At 52.1% G+C, this 17,049-nt stretch overlaps 1 long non-coding RNA gene across 1 annotated transcript in view; it reads right to left on the bottom strand.

The window, feature by feature from the left end:
• Positions 1 to 16,616, bottom strand: part of LOC307176934 — a 34,802-nt gene extending 18,186 nt beyond the window's left edge. Inside the window, exon 1 of the long non-coding RNA XR_013824955.1 lies at positions 16,406 to 16,616. This is a non-coding gene — a long non-coding RNA (uncharacterized lncRNA). The remainder of the gene's footprint in view (positions 1 to 16,405) is intronic.
• Between the last annotated feature and the right edge of the window lie 433 nt (positions 16,617 to 17,049).

Below are 17,049 nucleotides of genomic sequence, written 5' to 3'. Positions count from 1 at the left end.
AGCCACCGAGAGTCCCCCGTGGTGCCCAAGACACTGTCCCATCTTGGTGCACAGTCCTGTCCCTAAGCCCTCCTCCAGCGATCCACACCCGAGGCTGCCATCCGTGCGTGTCCTGTCACCCTAACAGGACCTTGAATTCCACTTGGCCTCTCCTCTTTGTTTAGCGTTTGTCTGTTCCTTTCTTTCTTGACTACTCTTTTGACTGTCTCATAAAAATAATATAGTTCAGGTTCATTTTGTTTTCTTTTTAATCTAATCTGAGTGACGGGGAGGATGCACAGGGGGCTCCTGGGGACACCTTCTACATCTATACCAGGATGATGGCTTCACAGGCGAGTCCCCTGGCTGCTGTTCTCAAGCCATACAACGGTGGTCTGCGCCTTTCACACATGCTGCGATTCGATGAAAATGTGAAAACAGAACCAAGGTGGTGCAGTTCTTGTGCGATGTTGACGGATCCCCAGACAGAGCAGCAAAAAGCGCCGTCCTCCTCAGGGTCCCAATAGGTCCCGTTGTTGCCTCAGCGCGAGGTCAGGAAGCTGCTCATAGAAGGAATATTCTTTCCTCAGTAAAGTCACAAGCAGCATCTGAGAAATGTTTGACTTAGTCACACAGTCAAGGAGCGAGCAGGACCTTACACTCGGCTGGAGTGAAGACTGGAGCGGAGCCGGGGGACCCAGGACCGGGCGCAGCCTCTACCTGCCCCATCTGGGAGGCTGGGCAGAGCAGAGTGCCCAGGTGCACCCAGGGAGCCTCTTCCGACCATCAGAGTCTGTCCAGCGGAAGCCTGGAGGCTCCAGGAAGCGGCCCAAGGCAGGGAGGGTCCGGAGAAGGGGCAGTGCCTCCGTGGAAGTGTCCTGAAAGCGGGATGGACTTGCTGGCCTCAGAGACTCATAACAGGGGCCCCTGCGGGGCATTCGCATGAATCCAAGGGCAGAAGGGCGGCCAGGGGTAGAGGGAGCATCCCCAGTCCCATCTGGAGGGGCATCACCCGCCCAGCACGGAGGAGAAATCTTTTTTCTTCTTAAGTAGCTGGGCAACAGCCAACTTCACCACCCCTGGCCTGTAAGCCCCCGCCCCTTCTCTAGATGGAAAAGTGGGGCGCCCACGCCACCGTGTGCCAGGAGCCCCTCCACAGGCTCTCGGTGCTGGTGGGGCTGCTCGACGGAGGCAGTGGCCAGCATCGCCGTCCCTACGAGCTGCCTGCCCCTCTGCATGCTGGCGGAGAAGCTAAGAGGAGGGGTAACAAGTCAGGCAGCGTCTTCCCTGGACACTTCACCCTGCGTCTGCGAACACTGCTTAGGATTCTGAATTCTGGTTACCAGCCCAAACCCCTTCCTGAGCTTCAGCTCCAAATATTCATCAGCCTTCTAGAAGGTTCTCAAACCCAGTCATCCTCCTGTCCCCTGTCCTGGCAATGGGGACCCCACGGATCAGCTCCTGAAGCTGGGGGACGTGCGTGCCCTTGACCCCCTCCCTCAAGCCACTCGCCGTGTCACAGCGATGATAATCCTGCATGATTCCGGAACCCCCCTCCCCTCCATCCCACGAGGCCGCCTTCGTTCAGGATTTTATGGCCTCTTCTCGGACTGCGTCTCTCTTTCACCTGAGCCATCGACCTAACTTCCACACCACTGAGAGTTCTAACATCCAAGTCCAGCTGTGATAGTGGTGGATTCGGGCCTTTTAGTGAAGAGCTGAGTGCAGATGCCCTTCCTGTGAAACTGAGGGCTATGTCACCCGACTCATCTCCCAGGCAATGGTGGGGAGGGGGCATGAGAAGGCGGGAGCTCAGAGCCACCCGGACAGGGTGGTCTGGAGCCTCAGAGGGAGAGCGGAAGGGCTACGGCACAGGCTCTGGGGACCCACACAGCCGGGGCTCGCGCCTCAATCTTCCCAGCTGTGAAATGGGGGAATCAGTATCTGCTTCACGGACTGGTGTAGAATTAAACTAGTTAATGCTTGGAACATCCTTACAAGGTGCTTGGCTCCTGGAAAGCACCATGTGAGCATCAGTTATTACTGCCTGTTTCCTGGGGCCAACAGAACAAAATACCACAAACCTGGAGGCTTAGAAAACAGAAAGATCGTCTCCCATTTCTGGAGGCCGGAAGTCTGAAACAAAGGTGCCAGAGGGCTGGTACTCTGTGCAGACTGTGAGGGAAGGGTCTGTTCCAGGCCCCTCTCCTCGGCTCAGAAATCTGTCTCATCTTCACGTGGTGTTCTCCCTGGGTGTGTGTACCTGTCTCTGGGTCCAAATTTCCCCTTTTTATAGGAACACAGAAATGTGGGACCATGGCCCACCTTAATGATCTCATCCTAACTGGGTCATCTTCAAAGACTCTATTTCCAAATAAGGTCACATGCACAAGTAGCAGGGGTTAGGGCTGCAGCCTCTTTCAGGGGGAACACAATTGAACCCATAACACAGCCGTGTGGAAATACCTAGTTGAACGCTGCTATATGTAAAAGAGGTAACTAATAAGGACCTCCCTGTAGAGCACGGGGAACTCTACTCAGTACCCTGTAATGATCTATATGGGAAGAGAATCTAAAAAAAGAGTGGCTACATGTATATGTGTAACAGATTCACTTTGCTGTACACCTGAAACTAACACAGCATTGTAAATCAACTCCACTCCAATAAAATAGAAAAATATGTATCTCGTTGACGGGGAGTAAATGGGCGTTTCAGTCTGAGGCTCAAGAAGACCTAAGAAGGTATATGGATTGAGACGTGGTCAGATTCTAGGTGACAATGGGAATGGGTGAGTTCACCTAGCGAGGCTAGGAAAGGAAGGAGAATGTAAAGGAGGCCAGAGGAAGAGGCGCCTGGGCAGAAGGCGCTAAGACTGGGCAGGCACGTCAGAGGAGCACCATGCGCTGGCTGTGGACACGGGGAGTGAGCTTTCAGGAGGCAAGGCGCGCCTGGCAGGGCCCAGAGCTGCCGAAAGGTCCAGGAGGGCCAGACGGGAGGAGTGCCCCATCAAACCGGGGGGCAGAGGGGTCATGCGCGTGCAAGGCTGCGTTTGTGGAAGGAAGGGACCAAAGTCAGGCAGCACGGTTGCAGAGCACGTGGAGGGGAGGGCAGCTAACTCCCCAGGGACGTGGGGGACCTTAGACAGAAAGGGCCACGTGGTGCGAGTGCAGACGGGCAGGGGGCCGGGAGGAGTTGGCCTTCAGGACTGGAGGGCTTGGCCGGCTTCTGCCTGGGGGGAACCAGGCGGTAGGGAGGGGGGACTCCAAGCCACAGGAGACAGACTGGACAGCTGATGGATCCAGGTCTTATAAGTTAGGAAAACGCAACCTAAGTCCAATAATCACCGTGTTTTAATGAGGGACCCAATGCCCTGATGTAAATAAACAGAGCTAAGGGACTTCCCTGGCAGTCCAGTGGTTAAGAAGCCGCGTTCCAATGCAGGGGCACGGGTTTGATCCCTGGTCCGGGAACTACGATCCCACACACCGCACGGCCATAAAGAAAAAGAAAAAGAAGGGCTTCCCTGGTGGCGCAGTGGTTGAGAGTCCGCCTGCCGATGCAGGGGACACGGGTTCGTGCCCCGGTCCGGGAAGATCCCACATGCCGCGGAGCGGCTGGGCCCGTGAGCCATGGCCGCTGAGCCTGCGCGTCCAGAGCCTGTGCTCCGCAACGGGAGAGGCCACAACAGTGAGAGCCCCGCGTACCGCAAAAACAAAAACAAAAACAAAAGAAAAAGAAATAGAGCCAAGAGAGATTTGGGACCAGGCAGTTATGGAGATGCCGTGAGAAAGAAGCCCTCAAATTCCTGCACCTCTGACAGCAGCCCATCCATTACCGTTTACATTTGAGACACTTAGACCTTTGGTCACAGTCAATCCAATTCAGGTCACGAGTTTACAAAATCTGTGTGCTGAGGCTGTCCGTGTCGCCGTCCCTCGGGAGAGTCCCAGATGTGATGTGAGGAGGAGGTCAGGTCACCAGCCCCTCCCCGTTCCCCTGCTGTGAGCATCTGGGCCAGGACCAGGACCCTCCGAGCGAATGCTGTTGTGTGAACTCGGTTTCCTCCAGTCGGGCCTGCTGGCTGCTCCGGCCCGGCGTCCTGGCCCCTGTGCTGGTCTGAGTTTCTGCCCTTGACGCCCGCCCTCCCCTCCGGCCCCAGATGCCCCTGGGTTGGGGGACAGAGGGACGCACCGCAGCCCGTTGCCCTGGGTCTTCCTCCCGGGACGACGCCCACGGCTCCGGTTCGGCTGTCCTCAGGCCAGGCTGTTGGGGGCCCCAGGAGGAAGGACGGCTTCTCCCCAGGGGGCCCAGGAGGCAGGCACGTGAGGACTTGAGGACGTGCGGGGCCGGGGGAGCGGGGCCTGGGTGCCCTTTTCCGGCATGTGGGTGTGCAGCGGGGTGCCGGGCGGAAGGGCGGCCACCCCCCACCGCAAGTTCTGGTGGGTTACACCGTTCCAGCGACGCTAGCCTCCGTCCCCACTAGTCATAATCAGCCTGTCGCAGGTGGTGGTCCTAACCTAGTCTCAGGATTTGGGGGTCATCCCCCTTTAAATGGATTAACCAATAAACACCACATTGTGGAATTCACCACCAACAAATCAAACCCCCAGACCGAACATGCAAATCAACGGTTGGTCGTGACCATGAGGGCTGCGGAGGATCTGCCCTGGTGCCCTGCCTCCCTCTCCAACTCCTGGTAACAAGTCTCTGTATGTGTGTAAATCCTGCTGGTTCTGCTTCCCAGAGAACCCTGATTTGTACAGTTCAGACTCCTGGGCACCATCCTGGCCTCAGCCTGGGGCTGGACGGGGTCTTGAATAAATCATTCAGGCTGTTCTGAGGTTTCTCCTCTCAGAACAGAGCAGAATGTATGGTAGCGTGATAATTATTCATCACATTTCTAAAAGCATTGTCAGAAACCCGAGCTGCTCGTAAAGAAACCCTGGAAGCTGGTGGAAGTTCAAATGAAAAGCTCCTAGGGAGGTCTGGACGTGACAAAGAGGCCTGTGGCCTGGGCGCCTCGGGCCGCCCCAGATGTGTGAACTGGGGCCAGGCGCCTGCTGCAGGGTCTGGCCCCGAGCCACGCACGGCCCGACTACCCAGTGGGTGTGTGAGTGACCCACACGGTTGTGTTGAGGATGTGGATATATTTAACAGAGAACGGAGACGGCCAGGACGGAGGGCTGCACAAAGCCAGGCTTCCTTCTGCTCTCAGACCCCACGGGTGTGGGCTGGCAGGGCGAAGGGCGCACAGAGTCCCAGCAGCTCACCCTGCTTCTGGGACACACGAGTAAACAGGGAATTATGATTCTGTGCCACGAGGGGGGGAGTACAGGGTCCACGGGGGATGAGCTCCCCCAGGACGGGTGGTGGGGTTGTCAGGGGAGATTGTCCAGAGGAGATCACGCCCAGGGAACCTGGGCAGGACACACTGGCTGGACTCTGAACCTCCTTGTTTCTGCTCCCTTTGCTGGCCGGCCCATCTTCCGAATAAGACCGTACTCCTTCAGCTGCTTTCTTGTGTTAAACAAAAAGCAAACAGCCCAAGGTTCCAGAATATTCCCCACCCAATGATGCTACTGCATTAATATCAGAGTCAATTCATTGGGGGTTTGATGTTTAGTTTTTCAAATTATAATAAATGATCACCCATTATGAAAATAACCTGTGATATCTAATAGTGGGAGCTGACGATGTTTAAACGACCTGATTTCTTGCACAAGGCACGTTTCTTTAGCGTCAGACAAGCCTCAGTCACTGTATCCATTCGTGTACTGGGGTTGTCAGAACTGGAGGCAAGCTCAGGCCCCCGGAGGCAAGACAAGGCAGCAATGACGTTTCGTACAGGGCTGGCTGGTGACACAAACGCTGGGGCGCACCGGAGCCTCGGGAAGCCCCTGCAACCAGACGCTGCTGAGAACACAGCGCTCAGGGTTCAGTCTCCGCCTCTCTCCCCATTTGCTGGATTCTCCATCTCTCCCCAAACTGGCTTTCGCTGGTCTCTGATTTACACGAACCGGTTCAACCATATGCAGAGACCAACTGGCAGAAGGGGAAGCCCTGTTCCAGTCCCCAGCAGGGTCCACCCGTGCCGTCCCCTGCGGGTGGGAAGTGGCTAGAACATTCAGTAGCGGGAACTCTGAGCCAGAAAGCCCTCCCACGGGTCTGCACACCTCACACTTCAGAGAAACCAGAGCAGGTCCCTGGGATGTGGAGGCCCTTTGCACGCCTGTGTTCCCAGTCCAGTATGTATTTATCTCTGAATTGAACAATCTCTTGGAGACAATAATTCCTTATTTCCGAGGATTTCCCTAGGGAAAGTGGCAGGAAGTGGCCATCTGCTGCAGAGAGGCAGCCCCCAAAGCCCTTGATCCGCAAAGGTCATTTACAGCGCCATACTCAGGCGACACATCACCTCCCCATCGTAACCCCACGGGGCAGCAGGCGGAGAGGCAGGCCCGTCCACCCATACCCAGAATATGGGCTCCTAACCCAACAAGGACATTTTTGAAAAACAAAATCTTAAGCATTTTTTTATCATTTATGTCTGGAACGCTATTTTCAAGGGTTATGACAGGAGCAAACCTACATAAAGCTATACTGGGCATTAGAGTCCAGTCGGGATGATACTGTTTAAATCCCAGTGATTTAAACCTGAAGAAGAAAAATGGAAAGCCATAGAGCCAAACATAAATATATTGTGTTTGAAGTCTTGTTAAATAGGGCACAAGTAAACACAACAAATTTACTAGTAAATTTACAAATGCTTCACGTACCATTAAAAGCCAACCTGGGAATTGTATTTCAGGAAATACCAATAAATAAAAAGCAAGCCACAACGTGAAACAAATTAGAATAAATGTATATAAAATTCCTATCGACAGAGCAAATGTACTACTAAAAATTGGTACAAAATATAAGGCAGACTAAAAAAAAACTTAAATGATTCTTTTAAAAGGTAGCCATAGTACATGTTTAAAAAATACTCTAATAAAAGTGAATACACAGTATATAACAAAATAATACATTTGAAATAGTTACACTGTCCAGTGTCCAGGAAAAGCAAAATTTCACCAAAAATATTTAATACCTGGTGAGCAGTAGGAAAAAAATAAATTCTGCTTGAGAATAGCTTAACTCTAGTAGCAATGCCACCATTGCTTTGGAGTTGTGTACCCAGGTGGTTTTTACTTCAATGTTACAGGAAAATCCCAGATTCTGCATCAAATTAGCTGTGTGGCTTGTGGGAAAAAGATAACCCTGGGACGGGAAACTCTGGTTGCCTTTGCTTTGATGGTTGGCAATGTCCATCTCCACCAGCAGGGGGCAGCAGCACCCTCTAGATCACCTTCCTGGCCACCTGGTGATGTCCACTGAACTCCCATCCCAAAGAAGGCAAGGGGAGTTCAGGGTGCATCTTTGATGACACACATGGTACTTAAAACACAACACCAAACCTCAATCTGGACGTGATAATTCGGGGGAGTCGCTGATAACTCATGTCAGAGTCAAAACAGAACCACAGCCGATTCCCAGTTATGGGAGGGAGGAAAGGGTTTCCATTTGTTCACCTGCTGTGAACCAGGCGACTAGGCGGATGGATCACGCCCCATAGGAACTGACCCTAGTGCTAATGCCGGTGGACTGCACCAGCCCATCCACGGTCCACATGGTACATCCCATCATTCTACGGCCAATTAAGAGGGAAAAAAGTGTTCACAACTCAGTGAAAAAGCATGCTGTATCAACATTTAGAATTTTCATTTTGTACTTGTCAAAGAGCTATTTTTGTCTTATTTAGACATGGGTTTTTATCAAATATCACTTCTTTGGATACCTAAGTAGGGAAATAAGGCAAAACCAAGTGGTTAAGATTCCTTTGCCATTTGTCAAGTTCAGAGTCTGTCTTCCAAACTGCATCCCACCCCGGGGTGCACACGTCAGGCTCCTCAGGACACTTCCACAAGGGCAGCAATGCAGGGAAGCAGCGTCTATGGAATGAAGGGCATTCCAGCCCTGCCTCTGCAGTGTTTCTGCCTGCAAGGTCCTACGCAGGAGAGGACACGGCAAGACGTCTGCTTGGCCCAGGGCGACTAGACAGAGCGTCCTGCGTCCAGAGAAGAGAAAAAAGTGGGCACTGGGGGTTGATAATATGTGGTCTGCAGCATATATAAATATTCTGTATATATAGGTAAGTGTTATATTTATATATGTTCTGTATATGTATACATGTATTCAATAGGTATTTTGTATATAATAGACTGTATGTAAAAAGATGATAAAATGGCATATTAAAATGGTAGCAGTGCTTATCTCTAGTGCTGAGATTTGCTTTAGTGATTTTCTTTGTTTTTGTTTTACTGGGTTTTCCAGTTTTCTACATGGAACTGGAATACTGTTTTTGAGGGGAAATGTTTAGAAAATAACAATAAAAAAGTAAAAACAGACTTGTAGATTCAATAGAATTTCACTTAAATCACAACGAGCTTTATTTCTTATGGAACTTGAAAAGCTGATTCTCAAATTTATATGGAAAAATGAAGGACCCAGTGTAGCTGAGACTGTGTGGAAGAAAAGCAAGGTTGGGGCAGGTACCCTCCCAGGAGGAGGTCAACTCAGGGAGCTGAGTGGCTAGTACAGCGTGGGGTGGGCAGGAGGACACACAGAGACAGCAGGACAGCAAAGGGAGCCAAGAACCAAGCCCCTTCATACCTGAGCCCAGAGTTGTGTTGGCGCAGGTGTGCCCTATTTGATAATAGTAAGTACCATTTAATGAGTAGAACCCTGGCAATACATTAAACACAAAGGAAAATGATGTCATATCCCTATTTCACACCATATTAAAAAATCAATTCCACGTGGATTAAAGACTGAAATACGAAAAAGAACTGTAAAACTTTTACAAGATAATAAAAAGACTCTACAACCATGGGGTGCATTTGCATCTGAAGACACACACAATCATGAACAAAACTGATAAGCTGAACTATGTTAAAATTAAAAACTTCTACTCATCAAAAGCTACCATCAAGATGAGTAAGCGCTAGACATCTGCTCTACAAAATGATGCCCATAGTTGCCAATACTGTATTGTACACTTCAAATTTGTTAAGAGGGTAGTTCTTACCACCATAAAAAAAAAAATTTTGTTTGAACCAAAAATAAGATAAAAAGACAAGCCCGGATTAAGAAAAGATGCTGGCAACACATGCACCTCACAAACAGTTACTATTCAGAATATGCAGAGAATTCACACACACAGACAAGAAAAGCACAAATAACCTCATAGAAAAATATTCAGAAAACACTATCGGACAGTGTGCAGAGAAGGAATCACAAATGGCCCATAAACGTACGTGGAGGTCTCCACCTCACTAGCAATGGAGAGAATTTAAAACCAGCTGAGCTACCACTTCACCATCAGAAGGCAGGCAACACCAGCCGCTGGTGGGAGGGAAGGGCTGGGCATCGATCCATCAGGAGTAAACGGATAAGTAAGTTGTGGTGCGTCACATAAAAAAATACTATGCAGTTGTCGTAAAGAATGAGACAAAGCTGTGCAAATTTAACATGATGTGTCCTGAGCAAGAGGCATCGTGGGAGAATACATAACGTGCAGTTCCATTTGTACAGGGGTCCAAAACGACAAAACCAAACGCTGTGTGTCTATGGTGATACATACGTAGCTGGTGAACCTCTAAGGAAAAGTCACGGAGATCACCCTGCCTGGAGGACAAGCACACAAACGTGTGGAAGCTCGCAGGAGTCAGCTGGACGCATCCTGCCCTGCGGGAGAGTCACAGGCCAGCAGTCAGGGGCCGCCCTGGGGGCACCACAACGTGCGAAGTGCGCGGTGGTACCTCCCTGCCAGGCCAGTGGGGGCCCCGTTCTTATAGCTGGACCACAACCACTACCGCCGTCCACCGCCCAGCCCCGCCCGGCTCCGTCCAATGCTCCAGGCAGCCCGCGGATTGTGCCTGGTCTCCACGCATAGACTTGCCTTTAAGGAGCTGCCGTAGACTGAACATGTGTCCCCTCAAATGCATATGTTGAAACCTAATCCCCAATGCGATGGTGTCAGGACGTGGGCCCTTGGGAGGTGATGAGGTCATGAGGGTGGAGCCCCCATGAATGGGACTTGTGCCCTTTTAAAAGAGACCCCAGACAGCCCCTCCCCTCTTCTGCCATGTGAGGTCACTGCCAGAGACAGCCGTCTATGGACCGGGAAGCCGGCCTTCACCAGACATGGAATCGGCCGGCACCTCGTCTTGGACTTCTAGCCTCCAGAACTGCGAGAAACAGACTCCTGTTGTCAAAGGCCACCCCGTCTGGCATGGAGACAGGAGGGAACATGGGATCCGCAAACACTTGCGTTTTGCCCACTGGATTTAGTTTTGCTGTAGACTAATACCGTGACCTCAGATTTGGCGGAGCTCATTTGACATCAGTTCCTTGTCTCCTGTAATAACTACTGATGTTCTGAGCCTACGACACTGGGGAGACCCTGAAACGTGGAGGTCCCATCAGAGCAAGGTCACACACAACACAGGCGTGTCCCAGGGGACAGCAGCCTGCCCTCCACCTTTCCGACGGGTCCTTGTTCCCAGTGTGCCGCCGGGATGAAGCTGCAGAGGGATTAGGTAAATCGGTGAAGGTCGTTCGGGAGCCAGGCTGATGTAAAGGCCACCTCGAGAGAACGGGAGCTTGGTGGGCCCTGCTATCTGTATGTCTGCTGTCTGTGTGTCCAAGCTTTGTCGCTTGGGGAGTGAGAATGCCACGCATCTTTGGTGTAGCTTGACTATGGAAATGCTCCAGGGTAGATGGGCTTTCTTGTTTTTGTTTCATTCCCTTCCCTGCCTTGAGAACCTCAAGTGTAGCTTAGATGGATGGAAGGACGTCGCTTTCCCGAAGGATCTGTGACCGGTTGTTTCTGGAATGCTATTGTGTCATTTCCTAGAGCAACACCGTTCCTTAAGTAAATCAAAACGGATAGATTTGCACCCTTGTGGCCACAGGAAAAGGACCTGGGATGCTCAGAAATGAAGCTCTTTCCTCTCTTTTTAACAAGGGCACAGAAGGGCCCCAAAGCAATACGTTCACTAGTCCTTCTGTCTTTTGTGATGTTTTTGAAAAGGCCACTTATCTGTAAGGCACCCTGAAGACTTCCCAACAGGAATCGATGGAAAGTCCCATGCAGGAGGTGGGCTATTGAGCAGCACTGTAAAAACACGTCTGCTTGTGAAAGAATCACGTTGTTACTACACAAAGGACCCAGCAGCACTACAGGAGCAACTCGAGGGGCATGAAAGAAGAAGGATCAGGGTGGTAGGAGGTTTGAGGCTGGGAAAGGAGACAGAAACTGCAGGCAGAGGCCAGCATGGTCAGGCCCCACAAAGCCGTGCCCAGCCTCCCGACCACAGAATCAGAGAAGCGTGTGTGTGCTGTTTCAGCCGCGGACACGGCGACGGGGGCCCGTATCCCAGTCTCTGATCAGCCGGCTGTGTGACCTTGGGCACATCACTCAATGTCTCTGAGCCTGTTTCCTCACCTGCCAGCCAGCTGATCCCTAAGGCGACCCGATGGACGCCAGGACCCCGAGGTGAGGACCCCATGGACGCAGAGCCAGCCAGCCAGCCCAGGGCTTCCCAACAGCCCACGGGAGCAGGGACCTGCACGGCCTCCCCCTGGAGCCGCGTCCCAGGGCCGATGCTGCACCGCACTGGGTTCCCGGCTGCACGGGGAAGCCCTTCCACCCAGGCCTCAACCTCGCCTCCTGGCCCGATGCTCGCTCTAAACCTGGTGTCTTACTCTCTGTCCCATCCCATCAGCTAACGCAGGGTAAGCTGTGGGGTAGTTAGTAAACATGGTCGAAAGGAAAAATGAGAAGTTTTCCATTGTTTTACTCTTTTATTTTTGTGACATTCTTTGCATATGTAGTAAGAGCACTGACGTCACCTCTGTTCCTCAGGCTCGTGTTTCTTTTATCCAGAGACAAGCTCTGTTACTGGTTTTTTGACATCTCAAGTATTACGTACTGCATCATCTGCGTAAAAGTATATTCAACTCCATACCCAATATACACGAGTGCAACCTATTTTACACAAGCGAGAGCATAGGAATCAAACTTCCTCGTGGTACTTTTGTTTCGTTACCTTATATATTGGAAGTGGTTTCATCTCAGTACATATAGAGCATCCTCATTCTATGAAATGGTTTTATATATTCTATTGTTCGGTTGCAGCAACGTTTCTTGAAGCAGTCCACTGACAGGTATTAGATTATTGCCGTCATTTTTGCTTTTATAAACAACACTGTGCTCCCTGCGCTTGGGCAGGGGGAGCCCGGGTTCCCTCCAAGCCATTGCTCAGCCATCCCTCTGGCCACGGTCATCGCCGAAGGGCCATTGCTGGGTCATATGACCTGCCACAACTCTGCAACATCGGAAAAGGGCAGAACAGGATTTGGTTTGATTACCCCCAGTTCCCCACTGGGACTAAAAGTCAGGAGTTTTCATCCCAGCCCTGCAGGTGACGTCTGTTCACCCGGGACCCTTCGCTGCCTCTCGGGGGTCACGCTGCATGAGGAAGCACACCCTTCTCTCTCCTGGCTGTTTTCTCAGGCTCACCTTGTGTGTGAGTGTGACCAGGGCAAGATAGCGCCGTCCATGCGCGGGTCCTGCCTGCAGATCCCATCAGCTCAGCGTCCCCCCGAGGGCCAGGCAGTCTGGGCTGTAAACCACCAGTGAAAACTTGCAGGGATCATAGCAAGACCCGGGACAAAAGAGAAGCAAGGACTCTGATGCCGCTTGAAGCAAAAGCTCACCTCCCTCCTCCATTTCTTTCCCTGGAAAGACCTTGAAAAACCAATACAGATTCGTAACCATGCTTTTTGGTGACCTCCAGGTGGAAAATCAGGTTCCCTATCCGGGCTTTATTTTTAGGACACATTTTCTTTTGTTTCTCTGTCCAAGCAATCCCAACCCACCAGGCACCACTGCTTTCAAGTGTTCACTTGGAAAACTCCTGCAGTTTGCACAGTATCGTGTAACAGTTCCGTGGAAAGAGCATCATGGCTTCTGCCTAAAAGTAACGTTTAAGAGGGAAAACTCAAGCTCTTGGCTTGTCATTGGCATGAATGTCTCTGGTCATGGTCTAATGCAGACCAAACTGGAAATCCCCAAAGTTAATAATTCCACTTGGCCACTCTCAAATGCTTGACTTAATGAGGTCTTTTAGTGGCGAAACTGACAATGAAGGTGCTAGCTTCTCGCACACCCTGACCACAGCAGCTTCCTCTTTGCCCCACAAGATGCTTCAGTGACGGGGAGGACAGGACGACGGGGGTCGGCCCTGGCAATCAAGGTGGCAGTGTGGGCACTTGCGGGTGCTTGCGTGTGCAGTTGAAAGCTTTGTCCGTCTGTGAGCGGCCTGTCTCTCCACGCCGCGGGCCCGCAGCCGGTCGGCCCAAAGGCCGTCCTGCCTGTGCCCTGGGGCCCGGTTCCACGCCAGGTCTCGGTGCAGCCCCAGCTCAGCACCACTCAGGGCAGCCTTCAGGCGTCCTCTGGAGCCACGCCCACCCTGCCTCTCTAGGTGGAGCCAGGCTTACCTGTAAAAGTGCATGGGCAGGTGTGTCTGTGCACCTGCGGGGAGATGTGTGTTAGAATCTCAAAGTAGGCCACAGTCCTTGCGATGCTCAGAATAGTAGCCATGTATTTACTTATTTTTGTTTGTTTTGAACAAGAACAACTGCAGAAAGAAAGACATTCTCGATGATGAAAACACTTCTTCTGTTTAAATGAGGGATACGTTACAGGAGGCAAACTGAACTCCTCGTGTAGCAGAAAAAGGAAGGAAGGGAGTGGACGGGGCACGAGTGGGGCACGGCTCTGCCTCGTTTGGTTTCCTGGACAACCAAGTGAGGCTGCGATTTTACTCAATTTTACAAAGAAACCGAGGCCCAGAGAGGTTTAGGAACCTGCCCCCAAGGGGGAAGACCAGCATTAGAACCAGAGACGTCTGATTACAAAACATCCCGAGACACCATGATGGCTTTTTAAAAGTGTTTTGCATGTGGGCGAAGAGGTAATGAACAAATACTTCCAAAGAACAAATTCTCCAAGGAGAATGTGGAAGAGGAAATATACACAGAGCTTTCCACCCACTTCCCCAGCAGTTTGGGCCCCGGCATCCCTTCCCTGGGAAGTCCTGGTACCTGACCATGAACCACGGGAGAAGGATGGGCACCCCTCCATGGCTGTGCAGCTCCGCACCTCAATGTGGTGCTACATTCTGCGTCCAGATAACGACAAACATGTCGTAAAACCAAAGTTGGGCAGCCATAAGACACTTCTTACTGTGTGGGACCCCCTGCACTTTACAGAACCTTCACCATCCCTGGCCCTTGCCCACTAAACACCAGCAATCACTGCGACAACCAAAAACGCCCCCACAGATCCCCTCGGAGGCAGAACCTCCCCTGGTAAGAACCACTGAACGAAGCGTTTAGTAACAGACAGAAAGATACAGTAGATTCAGAACGGATTTTGGGGCACACTTACAAGTTGTGTGACCCTGAGAAAGTCATTTAACTTCCCCTGCGGAGCCTCAGTCAATTCTCTGCAAACTGGGGACTCAGAATCACCTCTTTCCGCCCCCCCCCAACTTCATTGGTGTAAACGCCGGCGTTCTCATGCTCCTGGAGTGGCCACGGCGCCCCACGAGGCTGGTCCTCGCTCAGTCCCCAGCGCGCTGCCCGCTCCCACCTGCACACAAGGAAAAGTGGGGTAAATAATACCTGTCTAAAGCGCTCTTGTGATAATGCGATGAGCCAGCGTGTGTGCAGGGGCTCCCTAAATGAAAGCGGAAGGTAAGCATAATAGTGTCGTCGCACATGGGCACCGAACGACCTCATACACAGGTTAGCACAGCGCTGATTCTCTCGGGGCGCAGGCAGACAGTTAATTTCACCATTGTCCTTGGGGAACATTTACAAGTCCTGATATTCACATCCCCAGTTCCACATCTATTGGAGACAGCACACAGGGCATCAACAAAGGTGCCCGTGAGGATGAAAGATGATTTCACGGTTTCAGCCTCCACACTGAGGGGAAGCCCATTTTAGAAACTCCGTGGCGCCTGTGGACAGACTCATGCCGAGGGAGAGCGTGGGGGGGAAGACACACGAGGCTGGTTCTCAGTTCTGGCAAATCCCTTCCTGACTTTAAACCACACGTTTACTTCCTACATTCTCTCAGCCTCCCATTTCCTGAACTAAAACCTGGGGACAACTATCACTTCACAAAGAAGACTCACCTCTTCTTGTTGTGAGAACTGAATGAAGTAACACATATAAAACATTTGCTCTGAGGTTCAAGCCATCCTGGATTCAGAGCCGTGGTCTAAGAATACTTTTGATCTCACATCCCCAAAAGTGAAAATAGCTAAGCAAACTCTCCTTACATAATTATGTATTTTTAAACCATATATAAGCATGGCCGTGCTAACATATTACCTATATTTTAAAACCTACACAACAATAAACATGCTTAAAGGCTGAGTTAAAGATTAAACGAATAATGCTCTAAAATAATTGTGCGTTATTTTATTTATTTATGGTATGGCAAACCTTTTTATCCTCCCTAAAATAATACATTGGGCTTCCCTGGTGGCACAGTGGTTGAGAGTCCGCCTGCCGATGCAGGGGACACGGGTTCGTGCCCTGGTCCGGCAAGATCCCACATGCCGCGGAGCGGCTGGGCCCGTGAGCCATGGCCACTGAGCCTGCGTGTCCGGAGCCTGTGCTCCGCAGCGGGAGAGGCCACAACGGTGAGAGATCTGCGTATCGCAAAAAAAAAAGAAAAAGCCGGAAAGACGGTGGGAGAGTAAAACGCGGAGATCACCCTCCTCCCCACAGATACACCAGAAATACATCTACACGTGGAACAGTTCCTACTGAACACCTACTGAAGGCTGGCAGAAGACCGCAGACCTCCCAACAGGCAAGAAACCCCCCCCACGTACCTGGGTAGGACAAAAGAAAAAAGAAAAAACAGAGACAAAAGGATAGGGACGGTACCTACACCAGTGGGAGGGAGCTGTGAAGGAGGAGAGATTTCCACACACTAGGAGCCCCTTCGCGGGCGGAGACTGCGGGTGGCGGAGGGGGGAAGCTTCGGAGCCGCGGAGGAGAGCACAGCAACGGTGCAGAGGGCAAAGCGGAGAGATTCCCGCACAGAGGATCGGTGCCGACCGGCACTCACCGCCCGAGAGGCTTGTCTGCTCACCCACCGGGGCAGGCGGGGCTGGGAGCTGAGGCTCGGGCTTCGGTCGGAGCGCAGGGAGAGGACTGGGGTTGGCGGCGTGAACACAGCCTGCAGGGCGTTAGTGCGCCACGGCTAGCCGGAAGAGGCAAGAGACTTTTTCTTACCTCTGTGTTTCCTGGTGCACGAGGAGAGGGGATTGAGAGCGCTGCTTAAAGGAGCTCCAGAGACGGGCGCAGGCCGCGGCTAACAGCACGGACCCCAGAGATGGGCATGAGACGCTAAGGCTGCTGCTGCCGCCACCAGGAAGCCTGTGTGCGAGCACAGGTCACTCTCCACACCCCCTTCCGGGAGCCTGTGCAGCCCGCCACTGTCAGGGTCACGGGATCCAGAGACAAATTCCCCGGGAGAACACACGGCACGCCTCAGGCTGGTGCGACGTCACGGCGGCGCGACGTCACGGCGGCGCGACGTCACGGCGGCGCGACGTCACGGCGGCGCGACGTCACGGCGGCCTCTGCCGCCGCAGGCCCGCCCCGCCCGCCATGCCCCTCCCTCCCCACGGCCTGAGAGAGCCAGAGCCCCCGAGTCAGCGGCTCCTTTAACCCCGTCCCGTCTGAGCAAAGAACAGACGCCCTCCAGCAACCTACACGCAGAGGCAGGGCCAAATCCAAAGCTGAGCCCCGGGAGCTGTGAGAACAAAGAAGAGAAAGGGAAATCTCTCCCAGCAGCCTCAGAAGCAGCGGATTAAAGCTCCACAATCAACTTGATGTACCTGCATCTCTGGAATACATGAATAGACAACAAATCA

This window comes from Stenella coeruleoalba (assembly GCF_951394435.1).
Source record: "Stenella coeruleoalba genome assembly, chromosome: 18".
In the NCBI taxonomy this organism is placed as follows: Eukaryota; Metazoa; Chordata; class Mammalia; order Artiodactyla; family Delphinidae; genus Stenella; species Stenella coeruleoalba.
Note: the sequence above shows the minus strand (reverse complement) of the source record. Positions and strands in the feature narration are given on the sequence as shown.